Below are 23,034 nucleotides of genomic sequence, written 5' to 3' on the forward strand. Positions count from 1 at the left end.
GGAAAGACTAGGGATATAAAAGGCAACAGAGTCTGTGTTGGCAAAACCTTCTGAGGAAAGAAAAGCAACTGCACAGGACCAGAAGAGTCCGGAAAACAGGATTTCAGCACCAGCTGTCCCAGCACTCCCGTGAGTGACCTTGAGCAAGGCACGTGCACTGCCTGGCTCTCCTTTACCCTCACACAGACGCGAGGACTGAACACTGCATTCTGGATGTTCCATGCTGGCTCTCGGCTCCGAGACCCACTGGGATCACTAGGATTAAGCGCCTCCACCCTCGGTGTCAGGCAGGTTTGAACGAGTTGGAGAGAGTCGCTCATGCCAAGGCAGCTCCCGGGCACGTGACAGGGTGCCTAGTAGGGAGCGGCTGTGAGGCTGAGGGCAGGGCACTGCTACCCTGAGGTCTGGCTGGAAAGCCACCCGCATTGGGAACCTGCCACAGGTGTCGGCTGTCATCCACGGGGGGCCTCGTCTTTGAGCGCCAGTCACAGGCACTTTTAGGGGCAACGGGGCAACAGGGTCTAGTAGAAAAGGCTACTCCTCCTGCGTTATTATTTTTAGTAGTTTTGATTCCTACCACTCTAAACTTTACAGGATCAGTAAGGCAAGAATTGCCCCATTTTACAGAGGAAGGATTGACATTAAATGATTTGCCCTAAATCAGACTGCGGCTCAGTTAACAGAGCTACCTTGCCTGGGTCCCAGGACCTCCATGCCCCTCTGTTTCAGTATGTATCCAAGAGAGTTTGTGCGTGCCTGCTTCCTCCCTCTCCCGTGCTCGCCATGCAGGTAAGGACCATGTCATGCTCATCCCTGCCTTTTCCGTAATGCCTGGCACAGAGCAGGCCCTTACTTGTTTACTGAGCTGGATTCTGATGCTAATTTTGTGCTTGTTCCTCTCCAGGGAAGCATACACCTATACTAATCCCCCTAGCTTCCCTAGTACCCCGTATAATTTTTTTCCCATTAAAAAAAAAAGAAAAAAATTATGCCCCTTTGCTCAGGTTCCAAATTTACCCTCCTAGCTTCCTAGTTTACCTGCCCGAGGGTTTGTTCTCTTTTGGGGTCACTCATTGGGAACAAAATCTGGTTGCTGCCCTGTAGCCTGGGAGGTGGCCCGCCAAGTATGGGGCTCACCGCAGTTCCCAGGACCCTCCACCAGCATGTGACAGCCAGTGTCCCCTTCTTGCATGTCTGGGGCCATTGTCAGAGCAGCCTCCCATCCCTGGGGTTTGTGAGTGAGAGAGGTGTGAGGTGCTGTGTGGGTGGCTCCCAGGGCTGCCGGTATCGGGGCTGGGGATGTTGTCAGTAGACCCCTCTCTGCCCCCACCCCTCGCCTCTGCCTGGGCAATGCATGACTCGTTGCAGAAGCAACGCTGGCTTTTTACAGGCAGCTACAGCCCAGGCCCTGGTTTTCAACTTGGCCACAACTTTCACACTCATGCCAAGTGCTCTGGTGCCAGAAAACCTCTCTTGGGACTGACTCTTCCAAACAAAGTATTTATTTCCAGCTCTCAGAAAAATTCCACTTTTCTCATCTGACTTTTGGCTTTGCCTTTTCAGTTAGTGGGATTCCTCACATGATCCTGATAAAGGAGATCATGTGTATCTCCCAGTTTGTTTTTCCAAGTAAAGTCAAGGAATTATTTCTTTCCAGTTCATGTTTTTCTACTGTAGGCAAAACAGATGTGGACCAAATTTCTGCTTTGAAATGTGACAAGAGATTAACATGGCACAGCTCAAAATGCCTTTTGTGATCTCCGAGTGGGAATTTGGAAGCCCGGGGTGTAAGACCCAAGGACCAGAATTTTTTTTTCATGGAGAATTTCAAATATATACAACAGGGGAGAGGAGAGCACAAGGACCCACCATGTCCCCCAGCTTTGACAACTAACAATTTGCAGAAACAAATCAGCTTCAGCTCTATCACACCTATGACCCCATCCCTGGGTAATTTTGAATCTAATCCAAATGTATTTTGTCTGCACATATTTCAGCATGTGTCTCTAAAACACAAGGACTCAAAACCACAATACCGTTCCCACACCTTCAAAGTGAACAGTTCCTTAATGGTATCAAATCTAGTCAGAATTCAGTTTTCCAGTTATCTCTTAACTGTTTAATGGTTCGTTTGTAAGCTTCAGGATTGAAGTACGGTCCACAAACTGCAGTTGGCCGACATGTCACGGCCTGGATCTCAGTGCGCTGGTGTGATGCCTCATCAGAGAACAGCCGGCCCCACCCTTGTGAGGCTCCAGATCTCAGAGCCAAGCCAGCCGGTTCTGTCCATCCTGTGCCCTCAGTTGGTCGTGGAATCAAACAGAAACTGTTACCACCACCGCCTCCACCACCCTGGGGCGGGCTCATCATGTCACACCATAAAGGCCTCCTGCAGAGGCCCCTGCCTCAGCCTCTCCTGTTAGCTGCCAGGCTCCTTTCTCTTGTAAACGAGTTGAACCAGAGTGGCCCTGCCTCTGTGGCGCTGCCCCCCGACCACCCTCTCCAGAGCACGCCTGCCCCGCCCAACAGAACCGAGCGAGCCGAGCCGTAGCCATCTTTCACGGCCTGAAACACCTCAGCCTGCCGAGGCCTTCGGTGGCCCTCATACCCTCCCCCGTCAGTCCCCATGGTCCGGTCGGCTTCCCCACACCGTCACAACCATCACAAATGTTCTTAGGCTAAAAAATGTGCTTACAATGCTGCCTCTTTTCCTCGTCGCGTTTCCGAATCTTGTTCGCTCTTCCAAGTCCCGCTCAAGTCCCGCCAGAACTACTCCAGTGCTTTCTCCCTGCCCGCACTCCTTGGCCAGGGATGCGAGTGCCCACTTAAGTCTTGTGTGTGCCTGCTGTCTCCAGACTAAAGGGTGACCCTGCTCCGGACTAGAACTCTGTCTGCAAATTTCACAGTCCTTTTGAAGACTAGAGCTTTTTGTCACATCCCCCCACCCCCCATGTCTGACATAGCAGCACTTATTAAACACTTACTAAACTGATTTGGGGGACTTAAGCTTGTTTCAGAAATCTAGCCATAAAGCGTTGCGAGAAGACTGTGTGTGTGTGTGTGTGTGTGTGTGTGTGCGTGCACGTGGGCGCGCACATGTACATGGGCATGTGCACATGGTTGGAGGAAGATGAGGATAATAAGTGTTTTATTCTTAATGGACAGACTTAGGCATACTTCCATACAGAAGGGAAAGGGGAGAAGGGAAGGAGGGTTGGGTCCTGGAGGAAGAGGAACCTAGGGATGGAGTGTGGCTCTGAGGAGACAGTGGGATGGAGAGGGTCCCGCCAGCAGAGGTTCAAATAACTCCGGCGAAGGAGGCGCTCAGTACGCGGTCAGCGGATGGATCAGAGCAGAGCACTGAAGGCTGCCTGGAAATGAAACCTCCAGAGTGAAAACCCAAGCAGAAATCCGGGAGCTCAGCGGGCCTGCAAAGCTGATCAGAGGGATTGGCCATGGGAAGACAAACCGTTTCTCCACATTCTGCAATGTATGCAACCAAAGTGCGCCAATGAGCCTAAACAAGTCCATGTGATTTTTTTAAATGAACTTCTTTTTGGATATTTTCTTAATACATCTGGTGTCTTGTTTTAAAATGTAATTACAGAAAACTCAAAGCAGCTACGAAGGTACCATATAATGCACCCATCTATCAATCTATGATTAGTTTTTGTCTGTCTCCTCCACCATTGGATTACTTTGAAGAAAATCAAGATAAGGAGTCTTAAAAAAATAACCACAATATTATTTTCACATCTAAAAACTATTGGCAGGAATGCCTTAATGTCATCAGGTATCCAGAGACTGTTCTGGATTTCCCCAATCGTAAATTCATTGAACGGTTTGTTTGAATCAGGATCCAAATAAAGTTCACGGGTTGTGACTGGTTAGTATGTCTCCTAGGTGTCTCTTTATCTACCTGCCTCCCTTTCATCTCCCCCCAATATGGGCATATTTACTCTGTATGTATATGAGGTATGCCTTTGCCTCAGGCGAATAATTTATACAAGTAAATGAAGGATAATTTTATTATTTTATAGCCTGTTGGCAGACATGGTGTAGGGGTAAGTAGAAAACTTTATGGGTTGGGTAATTTATTATATTTCTATGCCTGGTGCCTCTACTGTAATAATAAAAGCACAGAGAGCACCTTCGAAGATGAGAACTATGTAATTACTGCTACAATCTGATTCTTGTTTCTCACCAGTTATTCTCTCTCACTGACTGTACACCCTATATGCTCAAAAATAATAAAAACTTTAATAAAAATATTATCTGTAACTTGGACTGTACCTGATGAGTCTGGACAGAAACCAAAATGCGCATTCATTGTCATCCTATTTTGAGGTTTGTCTTTGGGCTCTTCAGTCCTTCTGATGCACCTGCGGCCCCTGACATTTCTTCGTGGTCATCTTCTCTGAGGTAGACTCATCTCCGTGTCTGGATGGATGCCTATGCGCACTGCTGCCTGGGAAGCCAGTCCTATGCCACTGGCTCTGGGGCGTGTCTCTTCCGGGCAGCCGCCAAAACACAAAGTCAGATCAAAACTTGCGCCAGTGGATAAAACCATTATGGGAGGGCGCCGCGCATGGCTCAGTCAGTTAAGCCTCCGATTTCAGCTCAGGTCATGATCTCAAGGTCAGTGAGTTCAAGCCCTGCATCAGGCTCTGTGCTGGACAGTTCAGAGCCTGAAGCCTGTTTCAGATTCTGTGTCTCCCTCTCTCTCTCTGCTCCTCCCCTGCTCTCTCTCTTTAAAAAATGAATAAATGTTTTAAAAAATTTAAAAAAACATCATGGGAAAGTTTACATGGTTTACATACTATGGATGTTGACGCACCTTTTTTTCAACCGATAGTCGGTTTCAGTACAATAAAAGCTTTTTTGGTTGTTCCCCAAAGGTTCTGACTACATAATGACAATGGACCTAGCCCTGGTATGCATACTGTATACTTAAGTGGAAGTGATCACATATTGTGCATCAAATTTAAATACGCATATAATGAAACTGATCACACTTGCAGTTAAAAATGAGTATTCAAATGTTGACTAGAAGAGGAAATTGCTAAATACTCTCCTAGGAATGCTACTTAATTTTGAAGTTAATTCCTTCATTTCTTCTGTGCCAGGCAGAGTATTAGGTGCTGAAGATGCAGTGGAGAACAAAACAGATGTGGTCTCTGTCCTCATGGAGCATCCATTCCAGAGGAAGAGACTGATAATAAGTTGCAAGTAAGCAAACCGATACATAAATAAAATAATTACAGTCCGCAATCCGTGCCATGAAGGAAATCAGCAAGGACTAGGATGGAGAAAACGGAGGGATCGCGGTGGACCAGGTGCTGCAGGAAGGCTTCTCAGAGGACTTGCATTAACACTGAGACATAAAGGTTGGATCTGAGCCAACCATGAGCAGAACCAGAGGAATGGCATTCCAGGGAGAGGGCACCACAAGCTCAGAGCAGCAGAGAGCCTATGTATCTTATATGCCTGTGACGTATCAACTCAGAAAGAGCTTAGGATTGGTCTGGCTTCCCCATGCCCAAGACAGGCATTGCCCTATGAGAACACAGAGAATCATCCGGCACCTGCTCATGCACACTCCTCTGTCTGTCAGAAAGTTCCCCCTTCCAGGGGCCAGTACCCACTTTAACCTGAGGGCCATCAATCATGCTCCTGTGGCTCCAGCCACATGGAACACGGCTAAGCCATAGGACCCCATTCAAAGAAGAAGGCAGCCTTTGGGGCCCCCTCTAAGTCCATTTGAAACCACACATCCTCAGGATATCATTAGGATGGGGAAGCCACGTTTTTAAAACTATTTAATATATACTTTATAGATCCTGCAGTTTACTTCCAAAGTTGATTAAAAGATATACAGCTTCTCGGAGAAGTGCGGTGGGTTCAGCCTATGGGTAGTAGCGAATGCCCACAGAGTGGACCCTGGCCGGGTGCTGACCCCCCTGCAGAAGGCCACATTCTGCCGAGTCTGCCTGTTTTCCTGCCGGTCACGTGGAGAGGCGTGGCCACAATAACCAAGCTCCTGCCTGGAAGGAAAGGAGGCTAGCAGGGCTGTGGGTTAATGATTGGTGCATGAGGTCTTATGATTTTATTATAAACAAGTGGAGGCTAAGGAATCAAACTGGCAGTTTCCTTTGTTAATGTTACAGATGAGTCAGAGACAGGGCAGTGAACAAGAGCTAGAGAGTCAGGGTTACTTATTTATACAGCTCAAAGGTGGATTGCTGAAAGGGGCCCTTTCTTCTTCCTTGGATTTTATGTTACAGGTTAATAAAAAGGGAAAAGTTTTCTTTTTTTTAATTTCTTTATTTTTGAGAGAGAGAGAGAGAGAATGAGTGGGGGGAGGCAAGGAGAGAGGGGGACAGAGGATCTGAAGAGGGCTCTGTGCTGACAGCAGAGAGCCCGATGTGAGGCTCGAACTCACAGACCATGAGATCATGACCTGAGCTGAAGTCAGATGCTTAACCAACTGAGCCACCCAGGCACTCCAAAAAGGGAAAAGTTTTCTAAAGATGCTTTAATCTGTACTTTATCTCAAACTTTCCTTTGTTATTTTTTTTCTTTTGTTATTTCCATAAGTATTGGGGCCAACTGTAGAGGGAGGGCTGACACTGGTGGGAGGGCTGCTGCTGGGGTAAAGCCTTGCTTCCGTGTCATTACTGCTTTAGCCATGGCGGTAGGGAGAGAAGAGGTGAGCTGTAAAGTTGGCCACCAACTCAACTCTCTGCTAGGCTTAGAAGCCCCTCCCCTCTGCTCACCATATCTAGAGGTACCCCTTCATCAGCACTGGGGTTGGGGGGGGAGGGACAAGGGTAGATATCTTACCATGCCCCTCTCTCCCCCCTAACACAGGACAGTGTTTCCTACTCCTCTGTGCTCTGTAGAGCCCTTGGCATTTCTCTTTCCTAATGACATGTACACTTTTCAAAATAATATTTTCTGTCTTTGAACCCCAGTATACTGAGTCTTTGTACCTCAGTGTTTGAGTCTAGTCTCAGAACAGCTGTTGTCAAGCTTGAGTGACCATCAGAATCCCTTGGAGGGCTTGTTAAAACCCCGATTGCTGAGCCCCACCCCCGGAGTCTCAGATTCAGTAGGTTTCAGGTGGAGCCCCGGAATCCGCATTTCAAACTAACGAGATCCCAGGTGCTGCCAATGCTGTTTGGGGACCACACTTTGAGAACCACTGGTCTAGAGCAGTATTTCTTAACCCTGGCTTTACCCTGGCATTACTCTGGTATTTCCGAGAGCGTCTAAGTTTGCCCCTGGCCCCCCAGCCCCTGACATCTAGTTTAATTGGTGTTGGGTGGGGTCCAGACCCAGGAAGCTTTAAAAAGCTGCCCAGGTGATTCTAATGTGCAGCCAAATTTGAGAAGAGCTGATGAAAAGCCCTTCTCAGATCCAAGGCCTTGAAGTTGGAGCTCCGGCTTTTACTCTCCATTGTCAGGGTAAGATTGCTTTTTAAAAAAATTAATTAATGTCTTATTGTGGTAAAATATATGTAACATAAATTTACCATTAGTGATACTTGGTATATTCACAGTGTGGTGGAGCCATCATCTCTGTTTAGCTCTGGAACATTTTCATCACCCCAGAAGGAAACCCCATCCTCATCCCCCATTTCCTGTCCCCACCTCCTGGTAACCATGAATCTATTTTCTGTCTCAATGGATTTGCCTGTTCTGTACGTTCCTTCTAAGCGGAATCCATCTAAGTGGCTTTTGTGTCTGGCATCTTTCATATTGTGCAGCGTTTTCATGGTGCATCCATATCGTGGCATGTACCTGTACTTCCTTTTTATAGCTGAATTCGATACCCGTGTACGGGTATACCTTCGTTTATTCATTCGTATTGCTGCTTATTGTAGTTTAAATATCTGACTCCGGTTAACTTGCTATTCTGTCGTGTAAAATCGTTATTGACTGAAATAAAGCCTCAGTGTTTCTCCTGTGAGGGTTTTAGAAACGGTGTGACTAGAGCCAGCAGGAAGGGAAGATGGAGAAAATGCAGGCTGCTTTCCCAGGAACAAGAGTCTAGGGGTCAGCGAGGCCGTTACTTGTAACAAGCTCCTGAATGGAAAGGGGAACTTCCAATCATCATGCTAACAAAGGCAGGTTTCGTGCAAGGTGGTGTAGGGGTGTTCCCTCGCACAAGAAGGAAGTTGGGGGAGAGCAAATTCAGTGGGCAGAGGCTGCCTTTGTGTGGCAGAGAGAGGCGAAGATGTCTCAGGTGCTCTGAATCATTGCTACAGCTGTCTCCTCCACCTGACAAGCAGCGGCTCTTCTCCAGCGCCCCGCCCCCCTTTGTTAAAAGTGTGAGCCTGGGGGTGACTGCATTCAGGGTTACACAGTAAGTGAGGGACATCCTTGGATATCTAAGTTGAATGTGGCCCTGGCAAAATATATAGCTGTGGACTTTGGATGTCTGTTTCCTAGAACGAGTATTTCCCCTTTCTTTTTTACTGTGGTATCTTGCCTCCACTTCTCAGCCCAGCATCTTACAAGAATTGTCTAAGCCTCTGGCTTCTGTGTCTTCACTTCCCAATCAGACTTCCTGCCCAGCAACTCTGACTTCCAGGTCCACATACCATGACTTCACACAGACTCTTCAGCCCTCATTTTTCTTGCAGCCCTTGGCCCCAATGCCCCCACCCCCGTTTCTGAAACTTCTTCTCTTCCGCTGTCTGTAACTCACTGCCCCTTAATGACCGCTGTCTCATGGTTCTTGGCTCTTTGTTTTCTCTTACACATGCTTTGGGGCTGAGCCCATCCCTTCCCATGGTTTCAACACCACCTCTCCCCTTTGCAGACTTTCCTCCTGAGCTCCAGACCAGCTGCCCACTGGATGCCCCCGTTCGATGTTCATGGCTCCCTGAAACCAGACATGGCTAGAGAGGAAGGCAGACAAACAATTAAAGCAGAGTAACCAAACTTGCCGTGTTTTCTTCTCTGACCCTCCTCCTTCCAAAACCTCCCTTACTTCCTTCAAGGTTCTCTGTCTCAGCTGACGTCCCCACCACACCAAAGCCTGGAATCCCAATGGACTCCTTCCTGTCCTCTCCTTTGGCCCCACTGCTAGGCACAGAGACAGAATGATTTTATTTGTAGGTATCTTTTTAAAATTTTTTTTTATTTTGAAATAGGTTGAATGTATGGAAAATTGAGAAGGATACCACAGTGAATTCCCATGTACTCTTCACCTGGAATCACTAGTCGTTAACATTTGGTCACACCTGCTTTATTACTCTCTATATATACATATATATGCACATTATTACTGTTATTACAGTTCCTCCTCAACCTGTGATGGAGTTATGTCCCAATAAACCCGCCGTAAGTTGAAAAGATCATGTAATTTGAAAATGCACTTGACCTCCCGAACATCCTAGCTTAGCCTAGCCTACCTTAAACATGCTTATATTAGCCTACAAATGGGAAAAAGTGTCTAACACAAAGCCTAGTTTAGGAGAGAGTGTTGACTATCTCCTGTAATTTGTAGAGTGCTGGGCTGAAAGTGAAAATCGGAGTGCTTGTCTGGGTACAAGATGGTGTAAATCCTTCAGTTGTGTACCCTCACGGTGGCATGGCTGCCTGGGAGGGGTGGCCGCCCTGCCCACTGTCACCAACCGGGATCACACCAGGGATCCCTAGCCAAGGAAGAGATCCAAATTCACATCTCCAAGTATGGTTTCTCCTGAATGTGTGTCACTTTCACACCGTCCTTAAGTGGAAAAATCTTAAGTTGAACCATCACCATTTGGGGCTCTTTTGAGAGAAAGTTTTAGACATCATGCCTGCCTGTACTTAAATACTTAAATGTCTATTTCCTGAGAACAAGGACATTTTCTTACATAATCACAGTACAGTTCTCCCAGTCAGGAAATGGAACAGTTAGTAGTGTTACCTAATATCCAATTAATATTCCAATTTTTTAAACCCAGTCTCAAAGGATCTTCCCACAGACTGCCTATGATTTATAAAAGGGCAAATGGTACCATTTACATAGAAAGCTATCAAGTATTATGTGATCAAAATTATCACTAACAATGACGTCAAGAGCCTCTTGATGAAATACATAAGTAGTTAAGGACACACTACTTCTGCGGTATTCATGAGAAACCCTCAAACAAACTCAAATCGAGAGGCCTTCTAGAAGATATCCAGTCTATATGCTTCTGAAATGTCAGAGCATGAAAGGTCCAAAGAGGCAGGCAGTGAGTATTCCAGATTGACTCCCATATCAGTAAAAGTGCCATCAAGGACCACATTAAGTTTCTTTTAAACTTGGCCTTCATGTGCCGCCACTGGCACAGTCTTTGTTCAGACCCACGGCTCCATATCTGTCCCCCTCACCAGCCTTGTTTCTCCAGGCTTACCCTACAGCCCTCACCTCTCCACACTAACCCACAACCACTTCTGCACATTACTTTGCTGAAAGTTTTTCAGTGGCTCCTCAAGCCTTTAGGATTAATCCCAAGGTTTTCACTGCAGCCCTCAAGACCTTCATGATCACCCCCACACACACACACACACACACTTCTCCAGCCTTTGCTTTCCCCACTGCCATCTGTCAAAAATCTGAGGTCAGTGAAGGCGGGACCTCAAATTCCACCCAGACTAACAAGTTAGGCTACCACAGTTCCGTGGCAAAGATACGAGACTCGTGAGTCAGAGACAAAGGATAGTTTAATACAGCAGTAGCAGAGGGACATTAGCGTCTGTGTCCCAAGCCCCCTTCCACGGGGACACCTGCACAGGCCCACTGCTCAGCAGCATGGCCAAGCAACCCCAAGTTTAGGAAACCCCCATCTTGTAGAGGGACAGTTAGCAAACCTGCCCAACTTCACCCCCAAGGGAGACATTGTCTTTATCTTCCTGGAGGCAAACAAATCTGCCCTCTGCCCTGGAGGGAGACACTATCTCTAATAAAACTATTTGCTACAGAAACATCCTTGAAATGCTAGTCTGGAACGAAGGCCATCAGTGCCTCTGCCCACAGATTTGCTGAAACACAAGAGACCCAGGGAGAGCAGTCTCCCAACACCAGTCCTCAAACCCTCGTCTGCTGCCACGCCGATTCTCTCACCACACCACGCACTCTCACCTGCTCTTTGGACTTCTTTTGCCCTCCCCGGAAAGCCATCCCCATCCCTAAAACACCTCCCCACCCATGCACAGGAACATGCACGTGCTCTCCTTCCTGTGCTCCTCTGTCTTTCAAGAATCAGCTCCTCAGGCAGGCCTGACAGCCACTCTGCCCCCAAATTGAGGCTTCCTGTCATCCCTCTGTGTCCACGGCTCCAGCGCAGTGTCCTAGCCCTTAACGTGCTCCACTCTAACTGCCTGTTTACATGTCTGCTGGCACCTCAGCTGTCAACCCACTGAAGGCAGGGGCTGTGTGATGCTGGTCTCGAATCCCAGGACCAGCCCACAAAGGAATCATTAAGGACTGGTCGAAGGGATGAGTGACTCTGTGAATGAACCGCTACTTGACAGCGGCCAGCAGTTCCGTCCTGTCACTTGAGGTAGAGTCAGATGTACAGACTGATGTGGCTGGAAGATCGGCATGGGACAAGGGGCGGGGCGGGCGTGGGCTTCATAAGCACCTTCCCCATTCTGGGGGAGGAACCAGAAGTCTGTCCACGGGCAAGCCTTCCCCATGTTGTAGCACGGAGCGCTTGGAGAAGCCTTCTTAGCTCTACAGACCTGAGGCAGGGAACTGCCCAGTGTTTTCTCGGAAAATGTAGCCCCCACGGTAGCCATCCAGACACTTGTGGTTCAGGCTGAGGTGCTAAGCGTTCCATTTAGTGACCCAATGATACAAACCGGATGCATCTTGAACAGGTGTGTGTCCTTGCAAAGGACACTGTTTTTCTAAATATGGATTTAGGTCCTGGATGGAAACATTGTTATCTCACTTGTGATGTTATTTCAAACTTTAAGTCATTGTTCTCAGGAGGGATGTCGCCCCTCAGAGGACATGTGGCAATGACTAGAGACACTTCTGGGGTCACAGCTGGCAGGTGCTATGGCATCTAGTGGGTAGAGGCCAGGGATGCTGCTAAATGTCCTACCCTGCACAGGACAGCCCGCACGACAGTTATCCTGCCCAGGGTGTCAGTAGTGCAGCCCCGAGAGGCCCTGGACTATTGGGACTTCCTCGTCCGGGCCGTGTGGAAGGCCCAGGTCACAGAGTGCAGAGGAGGTTTTTCTCGAAGGGATGGGGTGCTCTCAATGTGAATCATGCTGGGGCGAGGAAGAGGAATCGAGGCCTGGCGTCAGGGAAAAGGGAACCGAGTCAGGAGGACTCCAGGCCAGGAGCAGTGTCAGTGCCTCCGCGGTGGTGGGGGACCCACGGGACAGGGATGATCGTTGTCCGTAGGGACTACTGTTGACAGAGATGCCAGGAGACTGTAATTGCTGTGTGTTGTCCATGGACCGCACAAAATTTTTTGCTAAATTCCAAGGCCTAAAGAGGTTTTTTTTTTAGTTTTTTGGGTTTTTGTTGTTGTTATTGTTGTTACACCATTATTTAATGAACACTTACTATGTACCAAGTATCATTTTATATGTGAGGTCGGCTAATATTTTCTGCAAAAGATCAGAGAGCAAGTATCTTAGGATTTGCAGGCTGGACTGTTCCCGTCTGGGCTACCCAGTCCTGCTGCTGTCGTGCCAAGGCCGAGTCCTGGCACCTGCATCCATGGGTGAGCGGAGCTGCGTGCAGGGTTTGCCACCCCTCGTTCTATGTGCGTAACATGTATTAATTAATTTAGTCTGCATACCAGCCCTATGACACAGGCACTGTACTCTCATTTAATAGAGGAGGTGACTGGGGCACAGAGGTTTGCATAATAGGACCAAAGTCATACTGCCGGTAAGTAGCAAGGCCTGGCTCTGACCTTGGCAGTTCATACTGGCCCCCGTGGCAGCTCCCGGGGCACCTGGGAGGGCGCGGAGCCTGGGCACCGGCAGTGGTTGCAGGGTGGTGAGAGGTGACCAGCAGGTAAGCCCCAGGTGACCGTGCAGAGCGAGAGAGGAGGCCTCTGTGACCTTGTGAACATTCCCCAGGGAGTCTGGAAACCATGAAGAGAAGGGAACTTTCTGCAGTTACGCAGGATGGAAGGGGAACTAAAGTGAAGGGTGACTCAGTCCTTCACTTCCCAGCTTTCACCATGAGGAAGTTCTTCCTGATAGCTAACCTATAGCACACGTGCTATTATCTAAAGCTACTCCCTCAGTTTGCCTGTCTAGTGAGAAAAGCTGCTTTTTCATGGGTCTCTTACACCTGACGACCTCATCCCGGCTACTTCTTACTATCTCCTTTCCGGAGAGGCGTGAGGTGCCCGGGAAGGCTTTGGAGCCATCAGGCCGAGCTGCCAAGCTCAGCTCTGCCACTTACAAGCTGTGTGACCTTGGGCACGTGTCATGGATGCCCTGAGCTTCACTCAGAAAATGAAAGTGGCAGCACCCACCTCCCGTTCCTTTGGGGAGGAGTAAAAGTGGTAGCGTAAGGTCAGTGTCTAGATGTGACAGACTCCCAGGACATGTGGGGCCTCGGGCCCTTCTGAGCCAAATGGTCTCAACCCTCCCTTTTCCTCTTGCGGGCTGTTTGCCAAACTTTTTGAGCAAGTTCTCCCTTTCACCTCTCTGGAAAACAAATCTAGGGTTTCCTGTGTGTCTCCGTTTACTTCTAATGAGATATGCGTGGTGATGGGGCATTTCGTTTCAGACCGCTTTTCACCTCTGAAATCCTATCATCCAGATCAAATGTCACCGTGTCCCCGGTGCCTCCCCCAGCTCCCAAAGCCAAAAAGAAATCAACCATTCTCTCCTTCACTCAACACACGTTTCCCAAGTATCTTCCCTGGGCTGGAGTCTGCGCGTCTGTCCAAGCAGCCCCTGTGGGGAGGGTGTCGCTCCCCCCAGGCTGTGCAGTTATATGCTCCTTCTGGATGGTCCTCCTTGAGGCTGGGAATGGCTCCCTGCTCACCCCACACCCTGCAGAGGCCCTAGGACACCGGCCCTGCTTGCAGTAGGCTTGTGCTATAAAAAAAACAAACAAACCACTGAATGAAAAACCTCTCCAGGGATCACTGGACACTTTGCTCTTCACTGGAAAGCAAGCACTTGGCTGTTAACCCAAGAGGCCATGGGACAGTCATGTGAAGGGAGAACATTAAGGCGGCTCTGCATGCTCAGGGTTACCTGCACACTTTCCACACTCAGGGATGTCCCCTACTTCATCCTTGCTGACAGACAGAGTGAAGCATCGCCCTTGATGACAAGGCCCAGGGAGATTGTTGGGGCGGCGCCAGAAGGAAGCACAGTGGAGAGTCACGTGGAACATCGTGTCTGAGTGTCTCTCCACACTGAGTGTGTAAACACACAGAGTAGAACTCGGAACGCAGCTGAGGGGCTGCTCCGGCTCAGAGGCGCGAGTGCGAGCATGTGGGAATGCGGACACTCACGTGACTACGGATGTGGGCCTGCGTGTGTGCGTGTGTGTGTGTGGGTGCGTGCGCACGCCCTCCTTCCTGAGGACCCAGAAGGACACAGCACAGGGGCCAGCCTTCCTCTCGTCTGTGCCGGCCGCCTCCAGCTCTGCGGAGCGCCACGTCACACGGCACTTGCTCACTGGACACTCCTGCCCTGCTACCCAGCCCACTCACTTTGATCTGCTTTTCTGTTCTTTTTTATTATTGTTGTTGTTGTTGTTTTACCTATTTTTTTGGGAGAGAGACAGAGAGCAAGCTAGGGAGGGACAGAGAGAGGGAGAGACAGAATCCGAAGCAGGCTCCAGGCTCTAAGCTGTCAGCACAGAGCCTGATGCAGGGCTCGAACTCATCACCTGTGAGATCCTGACCCGAGTTGAAGTAGGACGCTTAACCGACTGAGACCCCGAGGCGCCCCTGATCTGCTTCTCTGACCTCCTTCCGTCCTCTACTCCCTACTCTCCCTGCCAATGCTGGTCCTCGTGATTCCAGTCACGATGTTCCTTAGCTGCCCATCCTCTTCCTCAGAATGTGAGGATATTAATTCAAGGGTCCCCCAGAGGACCCCCCACAACAGTAACAGCCGTGCACTGCCAACGGTTACAGTGGCTGGAGGAGTCTATTGATTTTTTTTCTTAACGACCACACTGCTCCTTGATCCACATTTCCCATGAGTGCGGCAGGCACCAGGAACTGTATCAGATGTTTATCTATGTCAAAAACGTATTCAGTGTATTGTGTTTACTTTAACCACTAAGCCTTTTATCCTGACGAAGGGAAGAAAAGAAAGGTGATTTGGCATAATTTGTTCCTGGCAAATCTATTTTATTTACTTTTTTTAAAAAATCACTGCCTTTCCTCAAGGGCTTTTACACAATGTCATGATGTGCAGTGTAGGGCACACAATGCCTGGTGTAAAATAAACATCCACAAAATCACCAGGAGAGCACGTCCGACAGGAATCAGGAGGTGCAAGTTCTGGCCCTGGCTCGGCACCTCGTGCTCCGTCTGGGCCACCGTGGAACTCTGAGTCTCCCCTGCCTCACTGGTAAGTGGGGTGGGGTTTGACTACATCAGTATCCCAGACACATACACACATGCCCCGGGGTCCCGCCTAGGCAGTATGGCAGCCTGGATGCCAATTTGAACAGAGACAGGCACTCATCCACAATCAGGCTTCACCTTGTCTACATTTCTATTAGGTGTCTCCATTTCCAGCTGCCTTACACCAACAGGTTAGGACCTCTATTCCCCCTCCTTTGGTTCAGACCCCCAAGTCCCTCTCACACGTCCCTCTGACCGTCCTTTCTCCAGTGTTCACATTCCATTTACTCTCCGCCCTGCAGCTGGGATGATCTTCCTAAAATGCTGATCACTTCAGGTTTCTACTTGGAATGCTCCCAAGTCCCCTGCTGTCTCTAGAATGAGGTCCCAACTCATCACGTGACTCACACTCCTCATACTCTGGCCTTTGCCTGTCTCCCCAGCCCCCCTTCTGTGACGTTCTTGGGTAGTCCCCAGAACACACCAGCCTAGGTGGTCATTGCACAGTCTGTCCCTTGGCCCCCAGTTCCCTGTCATGCCCTGCCCTTTGCCTGGCTAGCTCTTATCTGTCCTTCGGATCTCAGCTTAGACATCACCTCCTCCAGGAAGCCTTCTCTCGTCCTTTCCCTCAAACCCTAGGTGAGGTCTCTTCCATGCTTCATCTCTCTGTATTGTAAGGCCCTGTCTAATTCACTGTCTTCTCAAAGATTCATAGTTCCGTCATGGTAGAGACCGTGCCTTACTCATCATTTCTTTAGCATCTAGTCCAATACTTGGCACTTTAGTATTCACTCAATATTTGTGGAATGAATGTGAACCACTTATCTTGGGCTAACTGAAAACTTTATGTGTGTCTTTGATTAGAAACAAAGGAGAAAAATTAACTTTCATTGATACATTAATTTGTTAAAACATATCTTTTAACATCATGGAGGGAGCAGAATAAAGAGTGGTAGAGAACTAAAGTATCTCTACTGAAAGGACCCTTCTAGCTAAAAATTTCAGAATCTGTTTTGTTACAACATTTTGGCACAGGATCAGGAAGAATATCTAGAAAGTAGAAGGGCAATATAAGGAAGAATCTTTACCTTTGTAGGTCATAGAAGAATAGACAGTTACTAAGTCCGGGCCACCAATTTGCCTCTGGGCTTCCTGGTGGCCAAAGCCAAAAGGGAAACAGTCATTTGCATGACTGCCTCAGACTCCCTACAAAATGTCTTTGGAAAAACACAACAACAAAAACGATTTTTGTTCAACAGCCTTCAGAGTCACCTTTCCTCACTTCTCCACTCCTTGTCCACCTCCCAGAAGGTGGCACCCCGAGGACCAGCCGCTGCTGCCACAGCACTGGGCACCGTGTGCCAATGTCCCTGTTCCCTGCTTCTGGTAAATCTCACTTTCAACGTAAGGAGCCTTTCCAGGGCCCCCGGAGGCCGGGGGGTGGGGGGGAGGTTGGGGGGAGGCTCTGGAAAGGCTGTCCTCACTGTTTCACCGCCTGGCCTGGCCTGGACGGGTCTCATCCAGTTCACCCAGGAGCCATCCAGCTCATCTAGTCCCCGGTTAATGATTGCAAAACCCGTGAAGAAGTTAAGACGAGTTAAACAAACCACTCAGAGTTCTACCAGTTCTGAGTCAGCCTTTGTAGCAGCAGGAGGTGCAGCTGGTATTTGTCCCTTCCTGGTTGGCATAAAATCATAAAATCGAAGGCTTGTCAGGAAATGGGGGAGCTGGCTTCTTAAAGAAATACTTTTGTTAAAAAAAAAAACCTCCTGAATGATTTTGTTTATAAATACTTGTAATATTATGAAACAGAAAGCATACACGAACTGGAAATTGGGAAACATTAAGTTAAAAATCAAATAGGATTGCCCATCATTCCTGTGTGCCGTGTCGGGCAGTCTGCACCCCAGCATTATTTTTACACTATTGAGTTATCAGAATTAATCATTTCAGCTCCTTTCCACGTGTTCTTAGCATGTAACTGTGTGCTTCTCAGTATTTGTGGAACTACCGTATTTCATGGCTTCCAGACACCATTGATGGTATGTCCCTACCTCAGAGACGCTAAAATGTGGGAGGATGTGCATCTGAGAATCAAGCAATGATGGTCTTTGTCCAAGGCAGGCCCTTGGCCACATGGTGTGGCGCCTGGAAGTCTGGCTGTGCTTCTGGGCTTCTGTACCCTTTGCCCCTCTGGGTCCCGCTGTACAGGACAGGAACAGAGCAGGAAAGCCGGCCAGGAGATTGCAGAAAACAGTCAATCCATTCTCTTCCCCCCCTGAAAACCAGACTGTCCAGTCCCTGCCTAGAGCCTCCTTCACACCCCTGCTTTGATTTCAGCCCCCTTTTGCTTTAAATCTACCCCAGAGGTTCCTCTCCCTCCCGAGCTGAGGATGGCCTGCCAAGGGCTTTCACCAGCTCCTGGGGGGGCTGTGTTCTGCCCACACCTGGATGCCTGGGGCACAGGGCAAGAGGAGCAAGTCTGAGCCCAGTGGGAGCTGATGGGGCCCCTGACAGACCCGCTCCTAGCTCTAGTCCGCCAGCTCTCACCCTGCAGTCCCAGGGCCTGACTGGCCTCAGTGGGTGAGGCTCCTGCCTGAGGCTGGGCTTACTCAGCTCACAATCCTAACAGCCCAGCCTCATATTTGTACCCAGGTTCAGACCTCCACCCTGGCGTCCTAAGTCAAGGATCGGCCCTGAGGCTTCCCAGGGGTCGGCCGGGAGGCCAAGGAAGCCACTGCGTGACTGGGGTGGCTAAGGCTGTGGAGCCAGCTCTCTGGTCCCTGGAGGCCAGGAAAGCAGCGGCAAGATGAGGTCTGACTTCTCCCTGGCCTAACGGACAAAGCTAGAGAGAATATTCTGGCCTGGGAGGAGCTCGTGTTTTTTTGCCCCGTACCTTTCTTTCTCACATGTCCCATTTGTTCAGAACATAAAAGGAGCCCCTCCTTGCTATTAAGAACTCAGGCATTTCAGAAAAGCATGAAGAAGCAAAGCCTTCCTAACCCAGCTCACGTCTGTTTGGTGCATCTACAAGGCATTTCCCCACATATGAGCCAATATAATTCCACTCTGTGCGGTGGAGGGAAAGAAAACGCTGATGAGCTGTATTAGGTGCTCACTACGAGCCCGGCACCACCAGGCTCCTTCCACACATGATCTTAGTCCTCCAGGAAGCAGACCCGCACTTCTCAGACTGCAGTGGGCATCAGGATCCTCTGGTGGGCTTCCCCAAACAGAGGGCTGGGCCCAGCCCCAGAGTTTTTGATCTGGGACAGGCCTCAGGTTTTGCATTTCTAACTAAATCAAACTGGTGCTTTTGTTACTGCTAACGAACTGGAGCTGAAGAGGTTGGGATTTTCCTCCCAGCCTCCTTCCATGCGTTCCATTTCTAGTTCTTAGTGTTTAGGAAGGGCCTCCCAAGTCCCACGTGATGCTGGCGCTACCCATCCAGGAATCATGGAGGCAGATGCTATTATTCCCATTGGGTAGTTGAAAAAACCTGAATTTCAGAGAGGTTAGTTCCTCGCCGAGGGCCATTCAGCCAGCAAGTGCCTAGCAGATATTCTGGGCTCTGTACACCCTCCACGTCTTCCTCCTGGTTTCCTGCTTCCCCCACTCCTGTGCCACTACACCTGCCTTTAGGAACTACTGCCAGCCGCCCTGTGGTTGTACCCAGCTGGTAAGGCCGGCCATGGGCACTAAAATGCAGGCATGTGGGAAGCTATAGGCCAGGAATCCCGAGAATACACAAACCTCAGTTCTGCAATGCAGATGAGAAATAAGTATGAGTAGGCAGACCATACCACATCCTAACAGACCTTGGATGTCACAACTTCAGTCAGAAACAACTGGAACAGTAGCACAGATTTAATAAGTGATAGTGAGTTGGATTGCTAGCCTCAAGGGAAATCCCTAAGGCACAGGGCTGGGGATTTAGTGCTGTTATGAGAAACACGGTCCAGCCTTTTCTTGCTCTCTCCCCTCACAGTGCTCTGTGCCTCTTGTCATTCATCCTCAGGACAGGACAGCAGCTGGAATGGAGAATGGGGGGGGCGGTGTCACTGGGGTGTTTGGAGTTGGCTGAGCTTCTTGCTTTTGGTAAAGACAAAAGCTATTCTTTTTTTTTTTTTTTTTAAGTTTATTTATTTTGAGAGAGAGGGAGAGAGAAAGAGCAGAAGATGGGGCAGAGAGAAAGGGAGAGAGAGAATCCCAATTAGGCTCCAAGCTCAGCATGGAGCCCAATGTGGGTTTTGAACTCAGGACCATGAGATCATGACCTGAGCAGAAACCAAGCGTTGGACACTCAACTGACTGAGCCACCCAGGAGCCCCAAGACAAGTGTTATTCCTAACTAAATCAGTCTTTTAATTACACGTGCTCCCCATAACTGCTGTTTTAAGTTCTCCCTTGAGCTCTTAGTCCACTTCCCATACATTTGGGAGTGAGGTCACGAGGTGCCTTTATCTGTACTAAAGAATAAAAAGTAAAGAGTTTTTCCCCTAACCGCCCCCTTGTTTCACATCTAGCCCTCCGAGTTAGGGAAGGGCTTGGGAAGCATGTCATATGTCAGGGAAAGCTTGTTTGGGACAACTTAGTGTTCCAGAAGATTCGGGACAGAAAGTCAGTGGAGGCGAGAGTCTGGAGAACCAGGGAAGTTTGCCTCCATGAAGGATCCCTGCCTGATTTCCAAGGAAAATTCTTTAAGACAGGAAATCCGTTGTCCAGGACAAAGGAGAGCAGCGTGGGGATCACAGGGAGCCATGTCAGAGCCCAGGCCTCCCGGCCACATGGCAGAGATGCTGGGCAGGAGGGCCTGGGAGAGGCTGCAGCCCCCTGCCCGGCGCCCCCAGGCCACCCCACTGTCGTCCAGAGTTCCTGCACCAGCATGGCGGGGCTGGCCCGGCGCACGCCCTGCGGGGCCCTGACTCCAGGAGAGTGGAACACCCACCCCCTGTGCCCCGTCCATCCCTTCTCCTGCGAAGGCTTATCTTATTTCCCCCGAATCTCTAGCAGATGGTGCTGGCTCACGTCCGAGGAGCACCAAAGCGACGTCCGGTATGCTCAGGGATGGGCCCGGCACCCGTTCTGCGCTCATCTGACGTGTCCTTAGGTCATTAGTTCCAACACACTCATTCTTTTTGGCTGCTCTGTCGTTTTGAACACACTAAGGGGTTTTTGGGGGTGTTTTCGTGGGGGAGAATTAAAAAAAAAACTTGCAGGGTAAGGATGAGTCTCGCAGCCAGCTGGAACTGGTTAACTCTTCTTGAATGTAACACACGTACAAAACAGGGCATGGATCACCCGTGAACGCCTGATGAGTTCTCCCCCATCTGAGCACAGCATCCACACCACGGAATGAACCGTGACCAGCACCCTCTTCACGCCTCCTTCCAGTCACCTCCACCCCATGAGGGCCCCCGCTTGCTACCCTCACTTCCGGCACCAGACTGACTTCAGGGGGCTGGAGTCTATCACCCCCTCACAGAACAACCTGACTTGAAGTGCCCTCCGGTCCAGCGACGGAGCTGCCCAGGCTCAGCGGGGTTGATCTGGGACTGATGTGCAGTAGGGGGGCGGGGGGGTGCCTGCGCAGCAGCTCCATGCCCGGCTGACGCACCCAGCTGTGGCTCCAGCCACCCCCGAGGGGGCCCCAGCACCGGGGCCCCATCTTGGCTATCAGGTGGTTGTCCTGTCTCCAGGAGCTCAGCCTGGTGACTTTGTGGAGGGGGAAGGGAGGAGGGCTCTTTTTCCATGTGCTTCTAGAAGTCCTACGCTGTGTTCCAAGCCTTGGGAGGCCCCTGGACCGGGGTGACTCAGCAGCATTTACGTGCAGAGTAGCTGAGGTCTGCACCCTGGGAAAACTAGCACGTGGCGTTTGGTTGACTTGCCTCATTCAGGGCAGCCCTCACTGTGTGGAAACCATTTCCCCCCAGCACCCACCCAGGCCCCCTGCTGCCCCGGGCAACTCTGAGCACAGGTGCCAGCTGCCAGCCCGGACCGTCCCTAGTTATCCTTCACCGGCCCCACTGAGGGCCGACTCCACATCCCATGGACTCACGTCACTAAGAAGTGAGATGTGTCTTTGTGCTCACCCAGTGCACATCTTGCACCATCAGACCCTGGCCTCTGCTTCCTCAGCAGACTCCAGTCATGCCAGGCTGGGGGACAGAGGGCCGGCCAGAGCTCGTGGCCCGGAAGAAATGCTTCTGCACTGCTCCTGACATCACCCCCCCACACATACTGCCCCTCCCAAGGAGCCCTGGGGCCTAGACTCTGTCCTTCTCCTTTGTCACGTCCCTTGCCCTGCCCTTTCCTTGCTGTCTCTAAACTGGATGTTAAGACAAGCAATGGGAATTCCACAAAGGCCAGATACCTTCCTGCCTGCTCCCATCCTTCCCTGGCCAGCCCCTACCACTGCATTAATCTCCCAAAAACACAGGTTACTCGCGGCCCTGCCCCTCCATCTATGGCACAAAGTGGGAAGGCTTCGCCCTGCCCCTGACTGTCTCCCTTGTTCAATCCAACCGAACTTCCCAACCTTACAGTTAACCACTCCCCTAAAACTCTTTTTTTTTTAATTTATTTATTTATTTTGAGAGAGAGTGTGTGTGTAAGGGGCAGAGAGAGAGAGAGAGAGAGAGAGAGAATGAATCCCAAACAGGCTTTTCACTGTCAGCACAGAGCCCAATGTGGGGCTCGATCTCCTGAGCCATGGGATCATGACCTGAGCCGAAATCAAGAGTTGGATGCTTAAGTGACTGAGCCACAGGGGCCCCAACTCTTTCTGTACTTGTTGCCCCTCAAATACCATCTTTTTTCTAGCCTCCACTCCTGCGATGCCATCATCATCCTGGCCAACACCACCTCCCTCCCACTACACTGAATCCTCTCGATCCTCCATGACCTAGGTGAAAGCCCTCTTCCTCCAGAAAGCCTTCCGTGACCTTCCAGCCCTAGCCTTCACTATCCCTCTCTGAACCATCAGAGCACTGAGCCATTTATTTATTTAGTATCTGTAATTATCTGTTTAGCTTTGAACTGTGAGCTTAAAGCATTCCCAGGTGCAGACCACAGCCCACCCTTCCAATCACACAGGCACTTAGCACCGTGCCTTTCACACAGTAAGTCCATACGGTGTTGGTAATGATGGAGCCGTGCGGTGCTAGAGCCAAGGGGACCTCGGCCTGTAGGACCATTGGTTAGTTAGTTCAGTGACTTGGCTGTGCCTCCTGGGTTAACAGTACCCGGACGCTGGTTTTTGCAAATCTAAGTCCGACCTCTCTCTGGATTCTGCTTACGCTGTCACAGTCTACTCCTCTGCCTGTCACCACTGCTCCTGTGCCAGTAAGGCGGTCCTGGCCTCCTCCCTGTACCGGTCTGTCTTGCACATTGCTTGTGACCGTCGCTAACAAGACATTATGAACATTCTTGCGCTTGTCAGCGGACCTGGTACTTGGCCTCCATTCCCACCCCAGCTG

General features: G+C 49.9%; 2 protein-coding genes across 7 annotated transcripts in view; one reads left to right on the forward strand and one right to left on the reverse strand.

Moving 5' to 3' along the window:
- Positions 1-8,913, forward strand: part of APH1B (aph-1 homolog B, gamma-secretase subunit) — an 83,148-nt gene extending 74,235 nt beyond the window's left edge. Inside the window, exon 8 of one of the 2 annotated variants that reach the window (XM_029952906.1) lies at positions 8,827-8,913. The gene's annotated coding sequence lies outside the window, so the exon portion shown is untranslated. Of the gene's footprint in view, positions 1-5,126; positions 5,216-8,826 lie in introns of those variants that run through there. The other variant, XM_029952905.1, reaches the window with a different exon arrangement.
- Positions 1-23,034, reverse strand: part of CA12 (carbonic anhydrase 12) — a 51,570-nt gene that overhangs the window by 22,266 nt on the left and 6,270 nt on the right. The gene's annotated exons all lie outside the window — the stretch shown is intronic.

This window comes from Suricata suricatta, chromosome 9 (assembly GCF_006229205.1).
Source record: "Suricata suricatta isolate VVHF042 chromosome 9, meerkat_22Aug2017_6uvM2_HiC, whole genome shotgun sequence".
NCBI classification, from domain to species: Eukaryota; Metazoa; Chordata; class Mammalia; order Carnivora; family Herpestidae; genus Suricata; species Suricata suricatta.